Source organism: Ochotona curzoniae, unplaced genomic scaffold (genome assembly GCF_017591425.1).
Source record: "Ochotona curzoniae isolate NIBS_2020 unplaced genomic scaffold, NIBS_Ocur_1.0 scaffold_4701, whole genome shotgun sequence".
In the NCBI taxonomy this organism is placed as follows: Eukaryota; Metazoa; Chordata; class Mammalia; order Lagomorpha; family Ochotonidae; genus Ochotona; species Ochotona curzoniae.
In genome coordinates this window covers 26,716,455-26,737,936 of record NW_024467122.1, presented here as the reverse complement: position 1 = coordinate 26,737,936, position 21,482 = coordinate 26,716,455, and the positions used below count along the sequence as shown (strand labels likewise).

General features: G+C 41.0%; 1 pseudogene; it reads right to left on the bottom strand.

Annotated features, from left to right (window-relative positions):
* Window positions 1-16,709: 16,709 nt before the first annotated feature.
* On the bottom strand, window positions 16,710-21,273 carry LOC121149421 (annotated as a pseudogene).
* Window positions 21,274-21,482: the final 209 nt, after the last annotated feature.

Sequence of the window (21,482 nt, the reverse complement as noted above, 5' to 3'; positions counted from 1 at the left end):
CCCAATTAGGTAAGGAATGTCCGTTCAGGTATATCATTGGCTAGAATCCCACCAGGCCAGTGACAAAACTAGCTCCTGTGGCCCCTCCTGTTCCAGGCTGAAGCCTGGGCAACATGCCGGGTCTGCTTCAGATCCAGCCCCTAGCCTCCAATGCCCTGGGTAGCCATCATTTGTCATGCACAAAGACCAGCATTCCAAGTGCCGACTTATAGAAGGTTAATTTTGTTTAGAAATTAAAGAAGTGGGTTGCCTTGCTGAGAAGTGGGCACGAAGGTATGCTTAAAGGAGAAGTGGTGAGCAAAGATAACATAAATGCAGTCCCTCCAGCTGTAGTCTGTGGTGGAAGAGAGCAACGGTCTCCTGGTTATGGGCCCCCTTTATGAGCTTGGAGGAAGTGCTTCTCCTGGTACGAAGCTGCAGGGAATCATATGCACCCCCAGAGTTTTAAGGCAGACCTCAGCACCCATATTTTCATTGCATTTCACTCCTAGATCTTAATTGAAGCAGATGCATCCTTGAAAAGGGGTCATTTTAATTGACAAGTAGGAGGATAGAATTAGAAATGGGAATTTACCTAGCTCTGGCTACCTACCTCACATCCAAAGCAAGTAAAGTGACTTTGTAATGGACTGAAAAAAATGTACTAAGAATTAATTATTTAATTAGGGAGACAATAGGATGCTCCTATTGAAGAATATTGATTTTTTTTTTTAGATAATCTGTTCAAAACTACTGATCTACCACTTGTTTTTTTAACAGAGACTAAGGAATTTTTGAAGTAAATTGAACTACAAAAACAGCATAATGGTTGTTTAAATGATAATAAATAAGAAAATCACTCTGCATAATCAATGCAGGAATATATTGTTTTAAATGAAGTATTTGAAAATCCTTAAAAAGTGAAATGGAGATCGAATAGAAATTTTAAGTTTGAAAGGCAAATGTCTAGACAGCAAGGAGTGAAAAAGGTAGGACTAGTTAGTTCATCAGGAAGGGTATTTTTGTTTATGTCATAGAAACTTGTTTGAAAAGGAATGAGTAATAGTAGATGGAATGGAAAGTAGAGTAGGCTCCAGGAAATACTCAGAAAACTCCAATGGGTTCTTTTCTCAGCTTAATATAGAAATAGAAAGTGGAGAGCCAGTTGCGGACAGAAAAGTTGATTTGTGAAGGGATCAGGTAAGCAGGAAAAGACTAGACAAGGGGAAAGCACCTCCCAAGAGAAAGCCCGGAGGTGGGGTGCCTCTCGAAAGGAGAGAGGGAGAGACACCGAAGGGGTTTCTGGAAGAGTCTTGGAGTTTTAAGCCTTCCCTGACACCTCCTTGTTGGGCGGGAGCCTACAGGTAAGACGTGCCCCATTGGTGGTCTCCTAACCAATTGGGAAATGGGTGGGCAAAGGTGTGGCTTGGGCCTCATCAGACTTGGATGGTCTCAAATACATTTTCTCTTTGTGTTGAAGCAAAATGTTTTTCTGTCAACCCAGATTTTCAAATATTATATTTTGAATGTGTGTCACTTTTGTTTTGTTGAAAACATTAATATTCTGAATTGTTCTCAGCTATTTTCACAAACATTGCCAATTATTTTTACTTGCAACATAACTGACATATATTTTGGGAAAACATGGATTTCCTAAATTTAACAGAATGTAAAAAGTGTTACCAGAAAAGCTCGGTAGATTCTCCTCAGTTTAATATGGAAATAAAAACCAGGAACCGGTTCCAGACAGAGTTTATTTGTGAAGGGACCAGGTGAACAGGGAAAGGGGAGGGCAGGGGAATGCTCCTCCCAAGAGAAAGCTGGGCAGTGGGGGTGCCTCAAAAGGAGTGGGGGAGATACACCAAAGGTTTAAGAGAGGGGTTGGGGGTTTTAAGCCTCCTCTGATGCTTCCTTGTTGGATGGGAACCTACAAGTAAAAGGTCCCCCATTGCTAGTTTCTTAAACAGGAAATGGGTGGGCAATGCTTGTCCCACCCATTTGAAGGTGTGGCTTGGCTTATCTCAAAAAGATTTACATATTTTTTGAATATAGTAAAAAAAAAAAAAAGACAGTAAATAGTTGATTAAAAACCCCCAGGATTCAGTGAGTGTTTTACCATTTGCTATAATAAACAAGTAAGCACCATTTTCTGTCCTGCAAAATTAACTCAGTAAAGGGGAACTTCATATGAAAAGATGAAAAATGCTTAGATTCCATTTTCATACGAGAGAATTTAGCTCTTTTGTTTCCTAAAGATGTGTTTATTTTGGAGGGGGAAGGCAAATTTTACAGAGAGGGGGGGACAAAGATTTTATGTATGCTGGTTCACTTCCAAAATGACTTGCAACAGCCAGAACTGAGTTGATTCAAAGCCAGGGGTAAGGAGCTTCTTCCGGATCAGGCAAATGAATGCGGGGCGGTGGGGGGGAGGGTAAGATTTTGGGCACTGCATTCTTGGTCACAAGCAGGGAGCTGGATGGGAAGCGGAGCAGCTGGATATGGATCTGTGTCCATATGAATCAGGACGTGCTGCCTGCCAGTTTAATGAGATTGTTGAGCGATTGCACTGACCTCAGGAAAGAATTTCATGCAATAATCAAAGCAATATTTATTAAAAATTTTAAAGATGGAAACCTCCCATTACAACAGGAGAGGAATTTTAAGAAAGATCCAAGAGAAATGGTGGAAGTGTTTTGATTAAAGCACAATTCCAGTGAGCAGAACAATGAGTATCATCAGGAGGGAAGGGATAAAGCCCATCAGAACGTCACAATTGTAGTTTTTTTTTTTAATTTTATTTTTTTAAAGATTTATTTATTTTATTGGAAAGGCAGATATACAGAGAGGAGGAGAGACAGAAAGAAAGATCTTCTGTCCCCTGATTGACTCCCCAAGTGGCCGATGCTATGCCAATCCAATGCCAGGATCCAGGAACTTCTTTCCGGGTGCAAGGTCCCAAGGCTTTGGGCCGTCCTCGACTGCTTTCCCAGGTCACAAGCAGGGAGCTGGATGGGAAGTGGAGCTGCCAGGATTAGAACCGGCATCCATATGGGATCAAGGCAAGGACCTTAACCATTACACTATTGCGCTGGGCCCTCGAGTATGGTTTTATATAGCTTGCTGAGGATAAAACAAAGCCAAAAGCCATCTGAAGGGTTTGACTGATAACTAAAATCTCAAGAGAATGGAGAGGCACTTTTGTCTTGCTAAAAATAACCTTCCGGCAGCTGCAAGCATTTTGTAGCTTTGGATTTTGCTTTAATCTTTACAACAAGACCTTTAAACTCAGTACTTTTGCATTCTCAAATCCTTGTGTCAACAACTTTTAATTTTCTTAATCCATCCTGTAAAATGTTCTTTTAAATTTCTCCTCCCACCTATAAAGCCATGATAAAGACTGAGAAAATAATGACTGTTGATTTCTGTATTTCTCTGAAATCACTCATTGTAATGTATTTGTCCACAGCAATTTTATATATATAGGTATATATGTATATAAATGTGTAATATATGCACATATTTTTCATACAAACAGCAAGATGTTCAAACATATACAAAATGCTTTTCTATATGTTATACCGATATGTGTGTGTGTGTTTATACACACACGCTTTTCATTTCTTATTACAAAATACCCAAGGCAGGCTAATTTAAAAGGAAAAGTTTATTTTGAAACATAGTTCTTGTTAGTTTTAAATGCACTTAAAGTTCTTACAGATCTTAAATTTCTTATGTTGTTATGCACAGCTAATTCCCACAACAAAGTCCTCTCTTTAGGATAAGCTTATCGCTAGCCAGGTGCTTAGTAGGTTCATTTATTCCAGCAGGGTAGGAACGGAAGAGGAGGTAGAGGAGGACAAAACTAGAAGGGACAAGTCTCTTGCCATAGTGGCAGGATGGGGGCTGCCAGGGCAAGGGACAGGGCAGGATGGAGCAAAGGAGAGAGGCAGAAGGGAAGAACGGGAAGAGTAGGGGGCACACGTGGAGGCTGGGAAGGGCAGAAAAGAAGACGAGGAGACACACAGGCAGGCTCCTTTACACAATACAGGTGAGCTTGCAAGGTGTGGGAGGAGCGTGGGGAATTGGCTGGGAGGAGGTGACACAGGGACTGGTCACAGGGATTGGTGACTCAGATTACCTAAGCCACAGGTAGGTGGGCCGGGACTAGAGGGAGGGGCCGTGAGTGATTGGGCAGTGGGATGATCAGGTAAGAGGCCAGGTTACATTTGATTGGTGGATAACCAGAATGGTACGGATTTTACAAGCATAGGGAAGGGGAAGCAGAAAGTTGCACCCGGACCAAGCTGGGATGTTGGAATCACTTGTAGCAGTTCTGATGACTCGCAGTCCAAGGTGAAGTGGACTCCGTTTGTCTAGCCTTTGTGCTCACGTTCCTCCCAATGGAGTTCCAGGGCTTGAAGAGGGCATCACGTGACAAGAAACGAGAGAAGTGAACCTCGGGTTTCTCTTTTCGTGTCAAGGCACCAGTATTCGATTCTGTAGAATCCACTCCAATCACCTAACTGCCATAATTGGATTGTCTTCAACCTCTTCTCGTGATGAATGTGAGATCTGAAGTAAATACTCAAACCAAAGCTGTAGCTTAGCGATGTTTTACTCTTTAGGGCAAATACTTTTTTTTTTAATCTGATTTTTGATTGCCACAGAGATCATATCACAGCTGTGACAAGGAAAGATGTGTGGATGATAGATCTAGGGCCTAGGCATAAAACAGATGTAAGCAGTACCAGGAGAGATGCAGAATTGTCCCAGCAACCACTGTGTTTCTGGATTGTACTCTAACTCAGAACTCTGAATTTCATGACATGACACATTTATGCCTTCTTTGGGCTTGAGGTTTCTGATTCTTGTTTTTACAAGTCTCCAAAATGACACGTACTTGCATTAGCTTTGGTAATGCTGGCTCTCTTCATTTATAGCAGGCTCTGCGGCTGTCCCTTCTATAAAGGGAGCACAAGTGTTCATAAAATGTAAAACAAACCACAGGAAACAATAGCCTCCGAGAAGCAGAGCTGAGGATACAGATGGGACAAGGCAAGGTCTGTCCACTGTGCACAGCATTTGTGCTGTTTTTGAGGCTTCCCACAGCATCTGAAGGCGCAACCCTGGAGGCAGCTGCCCATATGTTCACCTTTATTACCAGCCTGCAGTTTCCAGAAATCTGCTAAATTACAGCTTGCAGTGCTCAATGGAGCTTGCAGTTGTGTAAAGGAAAGAAACTTCTACCCCTTCATTAAGTTCTACCCCTTCATTGTTGCACACGACAGAACTAACAGGTGTATTGAAAAAGTCAGGTGCAGTAAAGGGGTCAGAAACTTTTGTGTGTCTCGGGGAGACGAGGGATCAGATTGTGTTCACGTGTGCATATTGTTCATTTCGGAGCAATGAAGTGATTCTCCTTAAAAGAAAGGAAATTTAATAATGTGGAATCACCTTTTCTCTTATCTAGATCCCTTAAGATCTTTTAAACCCAAGGAGCCTGTCACATGTAGGAGATTACTGATCGTAGAATTATAGATGTTGCCCAGTCTTATCCCAGGCTGATTTTTCATGGGGTTTTCCTTTTTGCAGGCCTTCCAACTTGTTCAGTCTCAGCAGCTGGCTAGACAGCAGTGCTTGCAATGCATTTGGCTGTCCTTTCTTTCCTCGATTAACTTCTCTTGTCAGTGCAGTTATCAAAATGGTGTAAGTGTTGTGTCAATACTGCTTCAAATATAAAACACTAGCCATGCAAGGGCTAAGGCAAATTGTTTTCCAACTAAATGCTGGCAGCCTGCTCTTACAGATTAAGACTGGGTCTCTCCATAAGGCACTGAAGCAGCAAATTTAAAAGGAGGCAAATAGAACATGGAATATTTGGCAACAGAGATAAAACAGTCCATTACCTGGTTAATGTTTGCTTTTTTTCTGGTTTAGAGCAAGCATAAAATTACAGATAACAAAATGACACTTAATAGACAGTGGACATTTAAGAGGAAATGTAGCTTTTAGAGACATTTCTAGGCTTGGGAAAAGAGGAGGTATCAGGTAAATTCTATCAGGTGCAAGTTTCAAAGGCAGAAATTACAGATGAAACAAGTAAAATCTGCCTCCAAATCTTTTAAGTTTTTAAGTGTAGACCTTCAGCTATATTACTTTCCTCTTTTCTGGGGCTTAATTTTTAAATATTTATGATGATGAAATTAAAATTGGTATCTGCTCCACTGCACAAATTTGTGGCAAATATGAAATGGGAATGAGGATGTAAAGCGCATTTCAAATTCTAAAGCTTATCAAGAAACACTTTCCACTAGTTTTATTGAGTTTGGTAATAAGGTTTTTTTTTTTTCTTTTTTTTTTCAAAGATGGTGTATATTACTTTTTTTTTTTTTAAAAAAAAGATTTGTTTATTTTTATTACAAAGTCAGATATACAGAGAGGAAGAGAGGCAGAGAGGAAGATCTTCCATCTGATGGTTAACTCTCCAAGCAGCCGCAACAGCTGGAGCTGAGCCAATCCAAAGACAGGAGCCAGGAGCTCTTCAAGGTCTCCCACGTGAGTGCAGGGTTCCAAAGCTTTGGACCCTTCTTGACTGCTTTCCAGGCCACAAGCAGGGAGCTGGAAGGGAAGTGGGGCTGCCGGGATTAGAATCGGTGCCCATATGGGATCCCAGTGCGTTCAAGGCGAGGACTTTAACTGCTAGGCCACCATGCCGGGCCCATATATTACTATTTGAAAAATGAAAACCTTGCTTGCTGTTATAGTTTCAAACATAACTTCTTTTTAAATATTTTATTTTGTATTTTTAGAAAAAGAAATATTTTTATTGGAAAGGCAGATTTACAGAGAAAAAGAGAGACAAAGATCTTCCATTAGTTGGTTCACTCTCCAGATGGCTTCAGTGGGGAAAGTTGAGCTGATCTGAAGCTGAACCTGTTTGAAGCCAGGAACCAGTAGCTTCCTCCAGGTCAAGAGTGGAAGTGAAGGGTTACACTGAACTGTGAAATCCCCTTGTCACAGTTCAGTGAAATACCACTGTGAATTTTGATCTTCATAACTCTTAGAATAGAACACAGGTTTGTGATTTTTCTCTCAAAAAAAGGGAGGGTGAAGATATTTGATAGGATCAGGCTGAGGCTGGAGTGAGCCAAGCTTGTAATGCTACAGTGCTGAGTATGCATGTAAGCATCAGACGGGATATGTAGAGAGCCATGCTTTTGTTGAATTTTATATCGTAGAGTCTGATTCTAGGAAAAGAGAGGCTGCCACTCATCAGCATCAAAAATGGTAAGTTGACCTATGAGTTCTCCTAGTCCCACCTTAATTTTCTCCAGACCATTTCAAACTTTGGCAAGGGCTTTTTAACCTAGCGTTGTCCATGAACTCTTATACCAAAACCACCAAACCTTTGGCCAAGATTTAATCATTAACAGACATTGTCGCCATCCAACAAAGCATCATGTGAGTTAACAATTTTAATGCACTGATTGTAGGAATTGGAGAGTAGGAAGCAGCAAGAAGCTTACCTTGCTGCGATATTTCAGTAATGTTCCTGCTGTTCACTGTGACTGGGAACATAAAGTGGGTGTTCAGTTCTGCTTCTAAGAGAAGCGACATTATGTAAAAATCTTTGCTTTGGGATGCATAGTAGTTTTAGGCATTTTGTTCTTACTCATTTTCATAGTGTTCTAAAATGCTGCAGGATTTGAGTGGCAAGAACGTTCTTTAATATAAACAGGTTGTATTACAAAATATGCCAACTTACCCATTATGAGTCACTGGATCCTTTGTTAGTTGAAAATTGTGTAGATGATTGTAATATTATTTGGAGTTTGCACCAAACACAATGAAAAGCACAGAAATGTTTTGAAATGATGCCAGACTTTCTTGAATAAATGAATTCTCTGCTCTTGGAAATATACCTGGGTTGGGACCTCACATATACTAAAAAGTTAATCAGAAGACAGTGGTTGGGCCCGGCAAGAAAGCATAGTGGTTAAAGTCCTCGCCTTGCACGTGCCAGGATCCCATATGGGCACCGGTTCTAATCCCGGCAGCCCCACTTCCCTTCCAGCTCTCTGCTTGTGGCCTGGAAAGCAGTTGGGGACAGCCTTGAGACCCTGCACCCACGAGGGAGACCTGGAAGAGCTCCTGGCTCCTGTGTTTGGATTGGCTTAGCTCCAGCTGTTGCGGCTGCTTGGGGAGTCAACCATCAGATGGAAGATCTTCCTCTCTGTCTCTCCTCCTCTCTGCATATCTGCCTTTTCAATAAAAATAAATAAAACTTTTTTTAAAAGAATGAAAGAAGACAGTGGTTGAACCTGTGACTCCTCACATTTTCTCCACTTAGTCTTACCAGCCTCTCTACTATGGATTATCATAAGACATTTGCATAAAAATTTTCCAAATATTTGTTCTGATGTCTACTGACTCCTTCAATGCACAGCTGTGGTCTTGTGTTGGAATTCCCTGTTATCATTAGACTTAGGCTGGGAAAGAAACTGAATAACAGATGCCTACGTGTGATATATTGTGTGATATATTAGCACTAACCATAGGTAGTGCTAATATGCATGTATTTGTAAATACAGTCAGGAATGTGTATACCTTTTCTAAAGAATGCCCTCTTTTTTCACCTTGTTATGAATACCAAATTCTATGATATTAATAAGCGAACCCACAACTTTCAAGAAAAAGCATATATACACACACATACATGTTATATAATATAGATAACATTCACATATGAGGTAAATATGAAGTAAAAATGTTAAGAATAGTTGAATTTGTGTACTAGTTGAACTTTTTTTTATACTTGCTGCACTTGAAATATTTAAAACAAGAAAGGCAAAAAAATCAAAGCAAAATGTGTAAAGAAGCTCAAAAAGAAGGAAGAAATCCCGAGACTGGTTTCAGTGTTCTGAGCATTGCTCAACTCATTGCTGAACAATTGTTTAACTTCTCTGAAGAGTGTGTGTCAGCTATACAAAATTCCATCGGAATATATTAATGATGTTTGATTGATAATGATTACATGAAAAATGCATTTCCCGCAGCAGGTTGAAAACACACCTGTGAATTTCTTCAATTCTTTATGGTTTTTTTATAATAAGTGGTTAAAAATGGGCACTCATTTTTAAAACAATAAAATTGAATCCAGTTCACTGATCAACCAAGGTGGGCAATTCATGCTTCTGTGATTAGAAAATCACCCTTTGGCTACTGTAACTGAAGACCCAATAATTATATTTAAAATGGCTCATTGAGGATACTCAGTATGCGTGTCTTCAGCTCCAAGTCGCAAACTCAACTCAAACCTGACTGTAAATAACTTCAATTCACTGGCATGCTGTCTGTGTGCTTCCTGGATGACCGGCTCCTTTAAATGTGCTGTGAAATAGCTGAAAGTATTTCTTTAATATTGAAAGATGGAAACAAATTCCCTTGAAAGTGATTTTTAAAATATACCTCACTTGTAAACAGAAAAAAAATATTTTGTGGCTGAATATAATAGTGTAAAGAACTCCTTTTTAAATTTATGACTTTAATAAACTAAACACGAATTATGCCAAAAGGAAACTTCTGAATATGTAAAGATAAAGTAAATCTGAGACAAATATTTGTATACCTAGTAGATTTTGTGAATTGATCACAGATATGGAAAGGACAAGATCAGAACATCAATGACATAGAAGTTTAGATTCAAAATGTGATATTTGTATTTTATGTGAATGCATTTAAATTTCCTCCTCCATATTGAGAAATTTTAATGATGTAAGGCAGGAGTTGTCTCCACTTCCTTTTCTTTTTAATTGGTTAAAAAGATGGTTAATAAAAGACTAGTTTATGATATGTAAAAATACCTTTTCTGAATATTGAATCCCAACCATAAAAAAGATGTTATTTGCATTCAACTTCACCTATTCACTATTACCGTCTGCGTGCATTTTTGTACTAGAAAGGCAAAGTTGACTTGTTGACCTCCAAAACCTAAATTTCCTATGTGACCTTAATGGAAAAAGTTTGATGGTCATTTACATGATGAACAGCCTGACCACGGCGATGGAGAATTCTGTGCTTAGCTATGTTTTCTCCAGGACCTCAGCAGCCTTCTTGCATCTTGTGTGCTGCTAGCGTCTTCCTGTGTTTGTTAGATTTGCCGCTAGACAAATGTTAGATTTGCCGACCACCAGGGAAAGAATAACTCAGCCAAATGTCTGAAAAGAATTTAGATGGCCTTTATTTGAGCTCACGTCACGGGCTTCCCTTCCCCGTGCAGCAGAAAGGACAGGTGTGAAGGAGTGAGCTGCAGAGGAAGAAGAGCACGGAAGAGACGGGGGAAGAGGCCTTTTAAACTCTCCTTGATACCGAAGCCGAAATGGGGTCGCCTCTGCCCTTATTGGTGGGGGAATATGGGTCTGTGCCCCTCATTGGTGCAAAGGTGGTCTCACCACCTGAGGGGCCCGCCAGAATCCCGCCATCCGTTCTGGGTTTGGTTGGAGGCCAACTCCGCCCTTCTCGGGCCACCGTGGTAGCCATGCGTATGAAGTGGCAGTGCTCTCGGCTCGGAATTGAGCTGGATAGTCTCTTGATTTTTCTGAACCTTCAGAGAGTTATCATTTTCTCACTCAATAAACTAATATTCTTTCAATTATTTCTTATGATTTACAAGTTAATTCTTAACTTGTAGCTAAGAATTCTGATCAAACACCAACCAACATAGGTTCAAGAAGATGGAAAGATGATTAACTAAGTGGATTAAGTATGTGTACACCAAAACTTTGGCAATAATCCAAGGAATAATTACTCATAAAGACAGTCTGTCATTTTGAAAGAAATATGAATCAGAACTGGTGAAAACACAGGAATAAATTTAAGCAAATTGTAAAGAAAAAAAGCAAATAGGTACGTCAACACAATATAGTGTCACAAATGTCTATTATATTTTTATTTTCCTTTCAAAGTAATGAATTTCTAAAAATACACAGATTGTAGCAGAATCAGTGAGTTTCAATCAGTGGCTCAATCAGTATCACCTTGATGAGACTGAGAGGAATGGAAGTCGTTGAAGTGGAGGAAACTCTGCTGTGGGTAAATTCTCACTTATCCTCTCGCAGTCTCAGTTTCCTCATCCTCAAACCTAGGGCAAATTCTGCCGCTCAGATTTACTGTGAGGATTAAATGAGGGCTTCCCAGGAGAATGAGCCAGGTCCAACTGGTTGAGGATTAAATCACTCCTCCGAATGTTGGGGGCTAAGGACTTAATAGTGTTTCGCTGAGCATTAACAGGAACTGGGCTTGGGGCTCCAGCAGGTGCACAGGCTGAACTGTTGACCCTGCAAAACAGGATCCGGTGGAGGAAGACGCAGGATGTCATTGTTGGCTTGGAGAGGTTCACCTTTGCGCTGGAGAAAGGATGTGGAGCTGCAGAGAGACTTGGGGCTCCTGACCCTCCAGGGCATGGACAGTGAGTGATGCGGCCCCGCTGTACCCCTCTCTGCTCGGGCTCTCTCTTCTATTTCTCCAGGACTCATTTTCCAGAATGAGAAGAATTGGGCTCAGCTGTATGCAATTGCGTCATTGGGCTCAGCTGTATGCAATTGCATCATTGAAGGAGTTTGTGGGAAAGGTATATAAGGTGAGGTGAAGGCGTGCTAGAAACTTCTACCAGCACTGGCCTCTCGTCGGTGCTTCATCCTTAGACCCTCTCCCTGTTCCTGTTACTGGCTCCGCTGGACAGAGCGTCTGAATATTACTGCCTAGGTAAATGTGGGTACATTACATATCCTTCCTAATTTGATTTTCTTTTTTTTTTTTAACAGGAGTTAGAATCATGTCTATCACATATGTTTTTGTATATCCTTGAATAGTGGTTGAATTTTAGTTTTTGGCAGAGTACTTGCCCATGCCAAACATTTTATAAGTGATGGATGAAAGGAAAAAGGCATAAGGATTTTGTTGGGTTGGTGAAAGCAAGCAGAAAGTAAGCTGAACCCCCTTTACCCCTAATTGTTCACCTTGGGATCAGAATGAAATAGTCTTTCTTTCTGGGCATGTTTGCTTTGGATAAACAAGTCTGATAATAATATTGGGCAAATGATTCTTGTTAGGCCATGTAGTAGCAGCTTTTAAATTGCACTTCAATACTGAGTGTCTTTTCCAAAAGTGAGGAAATCCATGAATTACACAACTCCCCTCGTCTTGCTCCATATCTGAGGCCTCCACAGTAGTTTGCAGCCAGTTGTCCCTGTCAGATAGGAGATCCTGAACCTCTTTGGTCTCATTTGCTCAACAAGGTTGGTGGAGATGTCAGGATTGAATTTTCCTTGTGTTTTTATTATTAAGGTGACTTTTTAATCCACACAAATCTGCTCATTTTGGCTCAGTGTTTATTTTCTCTTGCCTAGAGAAGAAAATGTTTATTAATGTTGCAGAATCAGGATGCAGTTGTTCTGGGACCACAAAGGGGTTTCTGTCCGCTTTCTTTATTATTTTTATTGGAAAGGCGGATATACAGAGAGGAGAGACAGAGAGGAAGATCTTCCGTCCGATGATTCACTCCTTAAGTGAGCGTAACAGCCGATGCTATGCCGGTCCGAAGCCAGGAGCCTCTTCGGGGTCTCCCATGCGGGTGCAGGGTCCCAAGGCTTTGGGCCATCATTGACTGCTTTCCTGGGCCACAGGCGGGCAGTTGGAAGGGAAGCGGGGCTACCGGGATAGAACTGGGGTCCATATGGGATCCCAGTGCGTGCAAGGAGAGGACCTTAACCACTTGCGCCACCGTGCCGGGCCCTCTGTCTGCTTTGTTATCACAGTACCTAGCATGCATAAACGAACACTTCTTTTGTTTTTAGCTGTTAATTCCAGAAGTCATAAAGGTTAAGGCTAGAAAACTATGAACAATTATGAGTGAGGTTTTCACAAATGTTTTATTTTTGAGTTTAGAGAGTAACAGATTCCACATCTCAACCATTTCAATATGTTTAATTGTGCATGATTCATTTACTCGGCCCTTGTTCAAGTTACTTCAAAATCCTACAAATACTGGTTTTCTTGCTTCTCCAGATCCTTCCAGAATTTGTAATGAATCATAATAGTATATTCCTGAAAGTACTTCTAGTTCTCTTTTGATCATCAATTAAGCTGATTTTTAACTTGTTAAGTAAATAGCAGACATTTGGCTAGTGTTAAAACTTTCTTCAGGTGGTAGGCATTTGATGTAATGATTAAGATGCCGCTAGGCTGCTCACATTCCACAGCAGAGGACCTGGGTGGAGTCTCAGTTCCGTACTGAATTCCAGCTCCCTGTTATGCACACCCAGAGAGGCAGACAGTGATGGCTCAGGGCCTTGGGTGCCAGCCATCTGTTCAGGACACAGAAGCTTAAATTGTGTGCCTGGCTTCTTGCTTTGTCTTGTTTCAGGCTTGGCTTTTGTAGGAATCTGGGGAGTAAGCCAATGGGTGAGAAATCTGTCTGTAGCCCTGGCTTTTAAATAAGTGTGTGTGTGTGAGAGAGAGAGACATAGATATATACATGTTTTCCATCTCTTGGTTCACTCCCCGAATGGCTGCAGTGGTTGCTCTGGGTCAGGCAGATACTAGGGAGAAGGAACTCCAGTCTGGTCTCCTACATGGGTGGCAGGAATTGAAGAAATCTGGTATGGGATAATGGTATCACAGATGGTGGCTAATGCTACTGTGCCACAACATTAACTCCAAATCAAAATTAGCTTTAAAAAAAAAGACCATTCTGAAACTTAAATTCTCCATTGTTCTGAGACTTAAATTCATGTAATGCTAAGTTCATTAGCTGTAATAGAAAGTAACAGGTCAGGTAATAGTAATGTAATGGTAATGAGTTGATCAGGTGGAAAAAATTTAACTTATGCCAGTGACACAGAAGGAATTAGATTATCTAAGAAAAAAATTTTTGAAAGCACTGAACTATGGTATTATGTAGTATAATATATAATAGCATGATATAGTATCTTCTGATTGTTCAAGAGAATGAGTGACACTGATGAATAAATGAAAATCAGCCACTTTTTTGTTTATGAATGTTACCTGTGGCAATCTCTAAATTCATAGTGATTCCATTTGTTTGCTAAGGATACTTGCGGATTCAGATAATATGATGGGCAGTTATGTATGCACTGCTTTTGTTGAAGCAAATCTAGAGGTTACTGTGATTGTTAGTATATGTTTAACACACTGTGTTGATGAGTTTCATGGATGAAAAATGCATATAAAGCTAGAAAAGCATTTTCTGGGAAGTATTTGTGAAGGTCTTTCCAAAAGTCAATAGTCACATATGCAAGGACCCAGACTAGCAACACCAGTCTCTAGCCTGCACATTACCTGTCCGAGCAGCCGGATCGTGTGAGACCCCAGATATATTCTTTCACATATGTATATATAGTAACATTGATTCAATCCCTGAGCAATACACTCTGATAGACCCTAACACCTGTACAGGGAAAAAAGAAAGGAAATGCTTGAATATTCTGCACCATGCATCGAGGTAGCTCTAAGGGATTAGGTACTAATATTTGCAGTTTTCATACATGAATACTTGTTTTGCAACAATTTCAAATTGTCATTAAGTGGGAATAAGATACTGTCATTTCTTGTACTCTCGTATTTCAGAAGTGCTTTCCAGGTCTGTGCCAAAAAATAAACAAACAAAAAATCTCTGGGTGTACTAGATAATTTAGAATATAAAAACGGTTATCAAAAAATGAGTAGAGGACTTCTGAGCCATCAGAACTAAGAAAAGCAGAAAGGAGGAGCCTGAGTTCAAGGGAAGGCTGGGGCAGTTGAGCATGGGGCCCCTGGAGTTGAGGTCCTCCAAGGAACCTAGCCTGAGATACCAGTGTCTGCACCTGCCACCAAGGTGTAGATAAGTACAGCTGAATTTCGTGGAGAAGTTAATCTGGATTTCACACCTGTGAACAACTTAAGTTCCACGAATAAGCTTCCAGCAGCACTGCATATGATTGATTCAGGGTAATTGTCTTTGATAAAAACAACACTTTATTGCAAAACTCTGAGGTCCTTTTTAAAGATATGGCATTGTAGGAAACATAAAACAAAACAAAATGAAACAATAACCCCATGCCAAATGTCTCTGAAGCCCTAGGCTTCTGTTTTTCTTAATAGCTTCTAAATGGCGCTAATCAGACAGAGGATCTCGCTCCATGGGAGCCCTAGTCTATTAAGGAGGTACACATGGTCCTTTATTCTTCAGGTGAAGCCCCAGGGAGGACATTTAAACTCTTGCGACAAGTTCAGCATGGGGATAAAGAAAAATTTCCTAGCTCCAGGATATCACTGACACATGTTTCTTATATTCCAGTTATTATTGATGAAATGAAGTTTTAGAAAGTAGATGTTATTAAGGAAAAATGCTTACCTTATTTAAGAGCAAAGCATAGACTGTATTAACATTATTAGCATAGCCAAAAGATAAAAATTTCTCAAATCTTAGTCGCTGGTAAGAAGGTATGACATGTTTCTAGCTTTTGAATAATAGAAATGTGCTGTTAATGAAAAATAACAATGGAAAAGATAAAAACTTTCCAATAACATTGTAGAATGAATATAATGCTTTTGAAATATTAAAAGAAGAAACAGGAATCAACAAAAGCTCAATGATTCTTGTAAAACTCGAGCATATTAGAGTTCCTACTCTGGAGCAGGTGCAGGCACTTGGTCTGGCAGTGAAGACACCCACCTCTCAAAGTGCTGGAGTTCAATTTCTGATTCTATATTCTGACCCACTTGGACCCTACGAGGCAGCAAGGGTGATGCATGCAGTTGGGCTTTGACGTGAGCCTGGGTTTTTGAAAGCAAACTAGAAGATGGGAGATCCTTGTCTGTGTCTGTCTCTGTCTCTTAGATAAATAAGTAAGTAAATAATTAAAATATGAAGCAACCACTGCAAACTCATGCACTGCTATTTGATTACTGCAAAATGCACAGGCAAAGGCACTGTTACCGTTACTGGAATTTTCACAGAGAAAAATTATTACAGATTTTATAGTTTAAATATTCATACTGAAACTAGTCAACACAAAAATAAGCATTGTTGGAACAGAAATCTCTCAGATCAGTTACATGTAGTAGAGTTTATGTGAAGAGGGAAAAATAAAATGAAAATGACTCAAGTCAGGCAGCTCCCACAAAGCAGGCATTGAGTGCTCCAGCCCATATGATCAGATAGAATGCACAATGGAAGTGAGGTACAGAAAATAGCTTTACTGTAGCCTAGTCAGCCACTGAAAACAGCTTAATTTGGTCCAGTGGTGTAGAGCCAAGTAATAGGTGGTAGTAAACTCTCTAAGCAGTTACCGGTTACAGGGCTTTTTACAATCATCCAAACCTTAGTTACTGTTATTAAACTCTGATGGTTCCAGTGTAGGTGTTCAGTCCAAAACCATAGCTCCTACAAAACCTTGCAGTATATATGCTACCCATTAGTTAAGTCTCTTGGATAATATGGAAAGAGTACACATGGTTTGAAAAATTCAAATATTTTAAGTAATTATGTGGTTTTTTTTAAACATCTAACTCAATTTCCTATCTTTTTACAAGTTGAACATTTCAAATACAATGTTTTTTCTGCAAAATTACCAGATCAATATGCACATTTATGTAAATAGTGAGCTGAATGCCACAATATTGTCCACAGGTCATGACACAAAACTGTATGTCCGATTTATAAATGACCATTAACTGGAAAGAAATTCTTTTTGGAAACAGGAATATTCCAGCTGGAATTTCTTCAAAATCTCTGCGAGTCTGAAGAAATTTTTCTCAAGAGATTCTTTGCTCAGCATTATTCGGCACAGATTTAGCTTCTCTTCCATGCCACATTGGAATTCACTAAGTTTCTTCTCCCATTTCTCCTTCACAATAATTTCTGGGTCAGTTACTGACTGTAGAGAGCTGTTCAGCAAAGATTCAACTTCAGAAATGTCTTCTTGCTGTGCAAACTGAGCGAGAACAAGCTCGGAATGCAAAGACTTTCGTCCTCCCGAGATGATGCTGCTACCCTCTCCGCTAACGGTCAGCTGGATTCCATGAGTTCCTGCTGCAAGCGCTGTACCTCACAAGCCAGCTGATGCTTATCGCCTCGCAAATTCTCGATAACACTGCTGTAGTCTATGATGGTTGATTTCAGTTCTTCTATACTTAAATCCTTCTTCCGTATGCTTGCATCTTTATTAAGCAAAGTGTCCTCATATGTGTGCAACTGCATTTGGCATTCCGCCTCCGTTTTAGACGACGCTTCAATCTTCATTTCCAGTTCATCTATCTGCACAATGTTCCGAATGTTCTCTTCCTGGAGAGTCCGAATCTTAAGAACCAAAGCTCGGTTTTCTGTTTCTAAGTGTTCTGGGCTTCGAGCATGGTCTTCTGTTGTTCTGCAGCATTCATGCTCATTTTCAGTTCTCCCAGTTCTTCTTTTAACAGATTTGTTCTCATAATAGCCTTTTGGGCAAAGGCTCCCTGCGATGAGACATCCATGTCATCTGTGATCCCTGAAACTGCCGTGCCTAAGCTGATGCTGTCCCCTGGCTCAAAGATAGAATCATCACCAATGCTGTTCAACCTGCTGGTGACTCCTCCACTGGAACAACATGCGCTCTGGTAGCGAGCCATCCACTCTTTGACAATTGTCTGGAACGCCTCCAGGTCCACACTGAAGTCTCTCTTCAGGGTCAAGTATGTTCTTCAGCTCCTCAAGGTCATGCTCTTCAGCCTCTGGGCTCATGTGTCTGAGAAAATCTATTACTCTGCCCATTTCTACCAAGCCTCTGTGGGCTCTGTCCCATGCACGAAAAATACCAGCCAGCAGCTGGTCCTCACAGGTCCCTGGGCTACTATTGGTGACACCATCTCTGGTTTTTACATTGTAAAAATCTTACATGAAGCAGTAGTCTCAACTTCAGAATTGACAACTTTGGATGTTTGCTTTTCCTGTTCTTCCTCTGTGATTTATCCCCCTATATATTAAGAAAAGGTTTTATAGAACATGTAATACCATTCATATGTAAATGTGTGTTCATAAATGCGCATGTGCACACACATTTGGTAACCTTTGTCATGACTGCCAAAGACCAGTGGTAATAAGCCTATAGTCAGAGATCAGTTTGTGCTCTATGATTGTCACAGAGGATTTGGGACAAGGGAAGCTGGTTACATGATTTGGCTTTGGGTTAAGTGATCTGAGCCTTGATTATTTTCCAGAATTGCATAATATATGAAAATGAGAGTAATACTGTGAGTGTGTAATTTGGTAGTTTTTAATAGAAGAGGCAGAAAAAATGGAGTAGTAGTTAAAATAGATAAGGCAAATTGATTAGGAGAATCAAGTGCCTGATTATATTTGTGATTTGCTCTGAGATACAGTCGTATTATCCTATTGTTTTTATCTTTCTCATGGTTTCAGAGTGATGTCACATTACTTTGTGAAACTCTGAAGTAGCACATGAGGCCTGGCTGTCAGCACTGGCTGTCAAGGCTGTGATTCCTTGGTTTTTTTCAATCTTCAGTGTCTGGTAGGTATTCCTGAAGTGCTGGTGCTGGGCTCAGGCCCAACATCATCTAAAAAATTTGTTAAAATGTAAATTCTCAAGCTCAATCCCAGACGCACCAAATCAGAAGCTCTGGGACAGGGCCAACCAATGTGTTTTAACAAGCCTTTTGACACTGGTAAAATTTGAGGACCTAGTGTAAATTCCCATGCTATTTCTATGGTAATCCTTTGGGACACGGGCACGTTACTGACATACTGGTGCCCAAGTCCAAACTCTGCCCTGCTGCTGTTAAGTAAAAATCCTAATCCATGCTTACAAATTAAGCATTTTAAAAAACAAAATTATTTGAAGAACAGACATGCAGAGAGACCCTGCTGCAGAGAAAGGTTTTTAATCCTCTGGTTCACTCCCCAAGGGTTGGGAGACTGGGGCAGACCTAAGTTAGGAGCTTGAAATCTATTCCGGGTCTCCCGTTCTGGTGGTAGGGACCCAAGGGCTTGTGTCATTTACTGCCTTCCTAGGGTACACATGAGCAGAAAACTGGAATTGGAAATGAACTCCAGTGTGGGATGTGAGCATCCCAGGGAGTGGTTTATCTCTGGGTTGGTATTTTTAAAATATTCCTTGACTGAATATGGGAAATGTTGAGGAAAGTGTTAGTATATTTGAGAAGACAGGAAACAAAACAAAGCAAAATTCTGTCTTTCCATTTCTGCATTCATGTGCAATACTGTTGCCTCTCTTTGGAGAATGATTTTGACACATTAGTTGAAGTTGAAATGCACACAGCATAAAATTTAGTGATTGTACTTTGAAATATGAACCACAGAAAGAATCTTATATGTGCACAAAGTAATCTATGTAAGCATGCTTATTTCACTACTGTTTGCAATAGAATGGGCTATAAATATGAATGTGGTGCACAGATGAGATGGATAAATGGTGCAATACTTATAAAATGCTGTACAACCTCACGGTTAAAATAAACTGTCATTATAGATAAGTATCAAAAAATATGATGAAGAACGAACATAACATGAAAAATCACCTGCAATTTGAATAAATGTTAAAACTGTACTCAATAATGTTGCATCTTCATAGGTAGAATGTATTACAGTAAAAATTCAAAAATAAGCAGAAGAATGATTTGTATAACTTCCAAAGATGTATTCCTCCCGTGAGAAGTACAATCCTGGGAGTTTTAGAAATATCTATAATTAATTTCTCTAAGGAATAAATTAGGGAAGTATAGCAAAATGGTCTAATTTTAAAATTAGTCTGGAGATGGTCCATTGGAATTCTGGGACTATCTTCCCTCGGTCTATTGCTGATATGGCCAAATTGGATCAATTTCCTTTATAGCTTCATTTGCTACTTCTATATTGCACAAAGATCTGTGTACTTAATGTATTTGGAGAAAGTCAGGTGGTATTTCAGAAAGACAGAAAGCAGAGCAAAATTTGTAAGTTAACTGTTAGCTTCAATTGATATGTAACCCTTAGTGTCTTTCCAAGTTTCTCTAATTGGAGATCACTTTGAGAGTTCTCAGCAGCCTCTTTGGGAGAATGGGTTCTTCTACCAATTGGGAAAAGACTCACCCTGGGATTTTTACATGACGGACTCTGTACCACCATCACACCACCACTGTCATGTCTCTAGGGACTCGTGTCCAGGCAGGCAGAGCAAGCCTGGAGATTTCCCCATATGTTTGGTTGGGTGGGAGTGGGGGTAGGGTGGGAGAACGTGGTTAAGGGAACAGCCCTAAGTTAGCAAGCTAGTTTGGTGTGCTGGTGGACTGGCTTGGGGAACTTTTAATGGGCCTGGATCTTGGGTGTGTGGAGGGGTAAGGTCCCAGGCCAGCTGCCAGGAGCTTGGGACTCTGGTAGGCAGGCAGAGCTCCAGGCCAGCACCACATCCTACCAGAAGTCTGGGTATGATTGGTTTATAGCCCTAACATTAAGAACCAGGATTAGTGGGGCTGGTTGGGCCAAGGCCACTCTTTTGCAAAGACATTGTGTCAGTCTTCGCAGAGGACCCACTGGTGTGCAGATCTGCCACTGAGAGGGTACCTGATAGAGGAGCTTGGGGAACTCCTGCAGGTAACCCCAAGAACAAAGGCTGGGAGCAGTTTAGACAAGGCAAGGCTATGGTGGAGCCATATGTGTGGGTCATATGTGCCATATGTGTGTGTCAGCTCTCAGGATAGTCCAGGATGTGGCAGCTTATAATACCTACGGGCAGATCTGAGAACCAGGATGGGGTACAGGACAAGCTATGTTACCCCTCAACACAAGCCACTTCACATTAGGGCCAGGACTTGGGGCTGGCCTAGCTAAACTGCAGTATGAGCTAGTATGAGCTAGAACCAATGGCAGACCAGACCAGGCTAGGCTACAGCACTCTGGAAAATGCCAGTCTGGAAAAGGCCATGCCAGTCTGGGCTCAGTACCCACCAACACACAAGATCCAGAAAGGTGTGGTGTTGCGAGGTGAGGTCGGTGAGAGGGTTGCAGGGGGCTCTCCTGCTGGGCCACTGCTCCCACTGGTAAGCATGAAAACTGGAAACAGGGGCAGACCAGGCCAGGCAGGGCTACAACACCTGTTTACCTGCATTTGAACTGTGTTAAGGGGAGAGCCAGGCTAACTGACAGTATCCATAGGTGCATGTATGAGCCAGTGTAAGTTCGTACTGGTTGTGGTTTGCTGCAGCATCAGCTGGCAAGTTCCGGGACTGGGGGGTGAGTCCTGTCATGCTAGATTACGGAACTGCCCAGAGTGCAAGATTCGGAACTTGGAGTGGTCCTGTTGGGAAAATTGTGGGCACATCTCTGATGGGCTTCAGCTCTCACTGGTGAGCATGAGAACCAATGTTGGGGGCTGGCCCGGTTGGACAGGCAGTGGCACCTGCCAGCATGAGTGTGGGCTGAATAGTGGGTTCAGTTGGGTTGAACTGGGCTTTAG